Source organism: Camellia sinensis, chromosome 3, assembly GCF_055761805.1.
Source record: "Camellia sinensis isolate YWXY chromosome 3, ASM5576180v1, whole genome shotgun sequence".
Taxonomy (NCBI): domain Eukaryota; kingdom Viridiplantae; phylum Streptophyta; class Magnoliopsida; order Ericales; family Theaceae; genus Camellia; species Camellia sinensis.
In genome coordinates, this window is record NC_138963.1 from 210,993,864 (window position 1) to 211,000,720 (window position 6,857).

The following is a 6,857-nucleotide window of genomic DNA, read 5'->3' on the forward strand; positions in this document are numbered from 1 at the left end:
TGCTTTTTTGGGACTTTCTTGATTCTGTCTTCACACTTCATGTTCAAATAATGCATCCTTTGCATAGCCATAGGCCATTCCATGTACCTCATTTCATGTTTCGGGACACATTTCATGCATCGGGTGCCATGTTTTCATGATTCGGGGCTGTTTTGGGTCATATTTTAGCACTGAAATTCGCATGCTAGTATGCCATATTCCATGCCTTGCCATGTCTTGTTAGAGTGGCATTTGTGCCTTAGGATCGGTTATCGGTTTGCGTGCATGTGTGCATGCATTTCGAGTGTCTCATTTTCATCTCATGGCCATTGATGTGAGTGTGGCTGAGGTCCACTCATGTTGGTGTAATTCCATCGTGCATTGTGTATGCCATTTCAATTCATAGCATTGCGTATGCTAGGTTGTATGTTAGAGCATCGTGTATGCCATGTTACATCGCGTATTGTGTATGCCATTTCATAGCATTGCGTATGCTAGGTTGCATGTTAGAATTACATTCATGCATGTCATGCATATTGCATTGTGTTTGGGATAGGCGTTAGCCCGAGCACGGGAAACGAGGGACGTTTCGTACTCCGAGTGACGGAACGTGTCTCAATTCCCAGTCACCGACACTCCGGATTATCCATGATGGAGTCTCGGTCTTGTTGTGTTTATGTGTGCATTCATTTCATATTAAGTCGTGCATTTTGACTCCTCGGCCATCATGCATCGAGATGCGTGATTGGTGGCACGAGGATCGAGGACTACACTCCCTGAAGAGTAGTCAAGCACATATATGTGAAAATACTTTGCCATGCCCCTTTCTTGCTCTCTGTTACAGCAAATCAAGAGTCAGCAGCCTTCCGGAGCTTGGCGCGCATCCCAAGAATAATTGCAAACAGAGGCAAACTGGGGCATCGCAGTGGATTTTCGCGCAAGGCGACTCAAGCATGCATCATCCATCATTCGGAACAGATTCGAGGCAGTCATTGGCTTGCATGCCAATTTATTGCTTTCCTAATTTAATTTGTTAATTAATTAGGATTTTGTAATTATTTGGACTGTAATTATTTATTCGGGACTGTATTATTTATTCGGACCCTCCGAGCGAGGGCACAACTGTAATGAGTGTGCGTGTGTGTGATGTATGTCTTCCAACCCCACGTCTTTCTCCCTTTTATTTACCCGCTTATGATGGTTAGGTTAGGGCATGTTTCAATTAGCATATAGTTTGATAGCATGTTTGCATTAATTCATCTATTTTGCATGCACGGGGCTCGGCGCATCATACTAACTGCGTCGTATTTTCAATTCCAAGTTGAATACATGCTAGCTGTAGCATTTCATATGCCATGTTTAGAATAGCCGAGCCTGCTATAATTGCATTTTTGCATGTGTTGCATTAGGCATTTCTGTATAGTTAGGATCATGCATGGATTTCTAACCTAGCTTCTGTTTTGGCTTGGAATACTCGATAAGTTTTATGCTTTAGCATCCTTGCATGCGTGTGAGTGAATGCCATGATAGCATGCTTACAAAGAGGCTATTTGCGTATGTGATATAAACTGCCTGAATGCTTGTGGCTGAAGGTTGGGTTATTTGAATTGGAACAATTCATCAAATGTGTGTTTTAAGCCCACTAGATAGTGACAAAATCATATTTTCTAAGCCCACCTGAGGGTGGCAAATCCACGTCTTAGCCTACTTGCGAGTAGCACCATCAAACCATTTTCAAAATAAACAAACATGAAATGTTTTGTTCCAATTCAGACGATCCAGTCTATACTTGTATGCTGTGCGCATCACATAGTAAATCTAGGCTAATAACCGGAATAAGAACACATAATGTTTTCAAAAATAGATATCATGGTTAGTAGAGGCCGATCTTTGATCGGGCGAGTGGGGGTGCTCACGAAGTGACCTTCCCTAATCGTACCCAAGTTCCCGAGCCGAGGCAACTTTGGTGATGACGGACACGTGGCCTTAGGCAAACGAGTCAGGGTTTCCTAAATTTCTCCAAAATAAAATATTTAGGTGGCGACTCTGTATCTGGCAAAGCAGTCCATGTTTGGCACTTCTTTCAAAATCTGTTTTCTCAAAACGATTTGCCGGATTTGGACTCTTTGGTTTAGATTTAGAACCGTGACAATTTGAGAGTCCGAACTGTAGTGAGCCCAATATCGAACGGAACGCGGGGGGGGGGGGGGACCTCGTACCTCCCCGCGGCGTTCGGGGGACGTCTACAGTTTCTGGCGACTCTGCTGGGGATTTAGAGAACTTGACTCGAACTCATGATATCTTGTTTTGATTACACTTATGTGTTTCTTTGCATTGCATTTGCATTGGTGCGCCTAGGACACCGTGTTTGCCATCTGCTATTCCTGAACAGTTTGCCAGAGGCTTGTCTTGTCAAGGGATGACCATAAGGCTGACCGGTTGTGGGCTCTTCCAGTATGGGAACACAAACCCCGGTTTTACCGGGGCACCCTTTTGACCATTCGACCTAGTGCATATTCGGAATCCGTAGTGACCATTCCAAGCTAGGACAGGTTGCTTACCCGATCGTAGGTTGCTTGAAACCGCTGCGTGCGTAGTGAAACCCTAGCTCCTGACAAAATAGGACAGGGAAACCCTACCCCAACATATGGGTGTTTTGGCTCTCACTTGTCTGCTATGTGCTTTTAGAGTGCGTCTCTACAGGAATGCATGTATCAGTTTACAAGTCTGGTCATCAGGCCTGCGGGCACCAATTCAGTATTTTGGGAATCAGTTTTACCCAAGGGTATCAGATTTGAGGCAAAATTTTGGGGGCAGAATTCAGTAGAGGGCGCAATCATCCTACTATGCTCGTATCTGTTTTGGTGAAGTTAGGCTGAGATGCTGCATGTTTTCTTTTTTGCTAGATAGTCCTGGAACCATAGCTTCAGAAGGCTCCAATATCCCCCAGGTACACCGAACTTGTGTTGATAGACTTTGTCAGGTCAGAGATTCAGTTCAAGGGCAATCAGTGTTCCTTTGCCAGAGGCAGGGTGAAAAGGTCAGTCAGGCACAGACCACCAGTACAGTAGCTACCAGCTCAGTGGTCTTTGAATAGCCAGGTTGAGATTTTGAGTCTACTGTAGAGATATATATACTGGTGGTTCAATCAGATCAGGACAGTATGTCAGGCTTAGAAGAGATGGTGCGCCAGCTCCATGATAGTATGAAAGCCATGCAGCAAGATGCTGTCCGTCAAGCGGAATTCGCCAAGCAACAGGCTGTGGTCATAGCCCAACAGGCAGAGACAATTGCCAGGTTAGAGCAGCAAACCGGAGTATCTACTTCACACCAGGCTCCTCCCCCACCAAGAGTTCCCATACTCGGGGAGGCAACCCACGTCCAGGATGATACGGACATTCCAGGCGGGCCAGCTCCGCCCCCGGTTCTACCCCAGCTGTCTAAAGCACCAATCAACCCACCAGACTCCCCCTTTGAGTTCGAGACGGATCCCATGGCATTGAAAGTGAGCAAGCTTGAGAAATTGTTCAAAAAGTCTCAAGGGGCCCACTCTATTCCCGATATAGAGGACGGTTATACCGACTCAGTGGTGACATTACCGGATCGGTTCAAGATGCCACATATCGATCGATTCGATGGCTCTGAAGACCCAATGGTGCACCTCCAGTTGTTTTCTGATATCTTGAGGCCAATGGGTTTGACCACAGCCCAGAAATTGTCACTATTCGGCCGAACCCTATCTGGGATAGCCGCAATCTGGTATGCAAAATTGGAGAACTCTGTGAAATGGAATTGGGAAGAGCTAGCTGAGGCCTTTATTGCTCAATACTCCTACAACACATAGATCGAGGTCACAACTCGTGATCTTGAAGTCACCCGCCAAGAGCCAAAGGAGGGTTTCTCAGAGTTCGTGACGAGATGGAGAGCAAAGGCCTCAATGATGACTACAAGGCCTTTCGACAAAGATCATATCAGAATGATTATCCGGAATCTGCATGGCAAGTTGCTACAAAAGATGGTCGTTCTACCTCTGTTTACCTTTCCAGCCCTTCATGAAATGGGGGTTCAAATCGAGGACGCCATCAAACAGGGGGTCTTCGCAGAAGATAATGAGCCTTTGAAGAGGAATGTTGCTCGCAGTTCCAATGCTACTACTGATGGTATCACAGCTGCGAAATGCTCAGAAGTAGACACTATCACCACTTCCCTCAATGGCCGAAAACCAACCACATCAACTCGGCCCCAAGCCCGAAAGTTCAACCCTCTTTACATGAGTCTTTCCCAAGCTTTGAAAAAGCTGCAAGAAGAAGGACACCTAGAACTCCTAGAACCCCAACCCCTTCCAAATCCTCTTCCACCAAGATACGACCCAGCTAAATACTGTGCCTATCATCAACAACACAGTCATGATACAAATCGTTGCATCCGCCTCCGTCATAAGATTCAGGATCTTATTGGCGAAGAGACCCTAGCTCCACCCAAAGGACCTCAGGTTAGTACTGACTTGTCACCTCCCCATCTCAACCTCATCCATATACTGCCGTCCACCTATGACCCCAGCATATACATCACCCCGGCCCATCTACCCAAGCCTGAGGTGTTTATCCTGGAAAGCATGGACTTATGCATGATGGGTGCATCTGAACCCCAATCATCCCAAACCCATGAACCCACTACTTCTGAGCTAAAGAGAATGATCGAAGACCTTCAAAGAACTGTGACAGATCTAGCCTCTGGGACATTGGCTCCATCATCGACCACAACACATGCTAGGAGTTTCACGACAAAAGGCTCCCCAATCTTGGGACGGGCTGCATTTGAAGAAGGCCGATCCCTTGACCAAGTGGAGGTGAGTGGTGAAAACAAGATAGGGGTGGACATGGATTCCCATGAACATCTTCTGTTGGCTGTTGAGGCTTTGAAAGCCGAGGGACTGAACAAAGAGCAAGTGCTCGCAGTTGTTGCAAAAACTGTGGACGACACTTTTGCCACTAAAAATGTGAGCATTTTGAATCAAGGGGCAAGCCGGAAGATGGGTCGTTGTATCAGAAATGTTCCTTTCAGTTATAATCCTACACTCGGAAGAGATCAACAAACCAGGCCAGCACTTGCCAATCCCTTTACTGGTGCGTCTAGCAAAAATCCACAAACCTCGAAGTATCTACCCCGAGGTCAGAGAGTCTTCCATGCTCTCCATATGCCTTTGTCCAAAGCTCTCCAAATCCTCGTTGGACAAGGCTATCTCAAACCCTTTGAGCCTCGGCCTCTCCCGAACCCTCTTTCGGCTATGCATGATGCTACCTAGTACTGCGCTTCCCATCAACAAACCGGTTATGACACCGACAGTTGCGTCCGTCTTCACCACGAGATACAAAATTTGATTGACAACGGGGTCATCCCCGCACCAGGTCCTGCAAAGCCTATCGGCACTTGATCAGTGAATTTGGGAGATAATGTGATGTGATTGGGGGGATGAACCACCTACGGGCAGTGCTCAGTTTACTCCAGATATGGTGGATGGCATGCATTATTTTGAGCATTTGCGAATGCTAGCTTTTGTGCTTTATGACTTGGGTATTGGGTCAGTCTTGTTGTTTTGTTTTGAGTCTGTCTTTTTGTTTTGAGTCAGTCTTTTTTTTTTTGTTTTGGGTCTGTCTTGTTGTATCGAGTCAGTCCTGTTGTATAGGAGTCGGGTGATTCCAGGGGGTGTTGCCTCGAGCATCACCATTTTGTTTTGTGTTTGTCTTTTCGTTTTGTTTTGAGTCTGTTTCTGTCAGGGAGCCAGTTGTGCCAACAGATTTTGAATGAAACAAGCAGTGATTTTCACGCTCTCGCATTTGCTTCTGCCTTGTGCCAGTTGTACCAGAAATTCCAAATGAGATGGCAGTATTTGATTAGAAGCTGTGTCTTTTCTGTGCTTTGAATTCATTGCATCGACCTAAGTTTTTCAAAACTTTTCGAACACTGCGGTGAAAACGAAGAGGAAGGAACTCCTTGGGTTTTGCAAAACTTTGATCATTCGAGAGAAAGAAAGGCGTGCTAAGCCCTTAATGAATGAAATCATGCTTGTTAGTGTGAGTACTGGGAAGGATCCTGGCTTGATCCTGATTGGTTCTACACTGTCTTCAGCGCGAGCGACTGGTCGCTTTCTTAAAAGATTTCAAAAAAATGTTTTGCGCGGTCCTGCGAAGACCTGTGTAGAATCGCTCTTGAGATTGTGCAGCTTAGGATCGCTCTCAGCCCCGAGACTCGACCCCTCTGCTTTCAAAACCTTGAACTCGAATTCAGAACGTTCGACGGTCAACTACAATGTGAGGCCTGTGTGGCCAGATTCAAAGCAGCCCTCGAACAAGAGGCAAGGAAGTCAGATCAAGAAGACCAGATGTCATCAAAAGAAGCTTGCGAAGCTAGGTCAGAAGCACCCTTCGAACTAGGGGCAAAAAAAATGTCAGACAGCTCGAAGAGCCAAAGGTGGATCATTCCGCAAGTCAATGAAGATCGGCAAGAATGGCAAATCCCAGAAGGGAGGAAAGAAGAAAGTATTGCTGAAGGACAGCTGAGTTCCTATCCACAACACTAGGGGCAAATTCAGCCCCCATTGGATGGACTTCTACTTCGTCAGCAAATAACAGCCATTCTCCTGGATTCAGACGACTTCAGGATCTCAAAACCATTGGACATGGACAAAGCTACACTTTTACCCTTGAGAGGCTCGCTGGGCCGAAAACCTGGAAGGGCGACCCAGGCAAAAGTTAGAGCAAGAAAAAAAAAAGAAGAAAAAGAACAAAAAAAAAAAAGAAAAGTGCAAAGAATGAAAAAAAAAGGAAGAAAAATGAAGAAAAATGCAAAGAAAAGAACAAAAAAAGAAAATCAAAAAA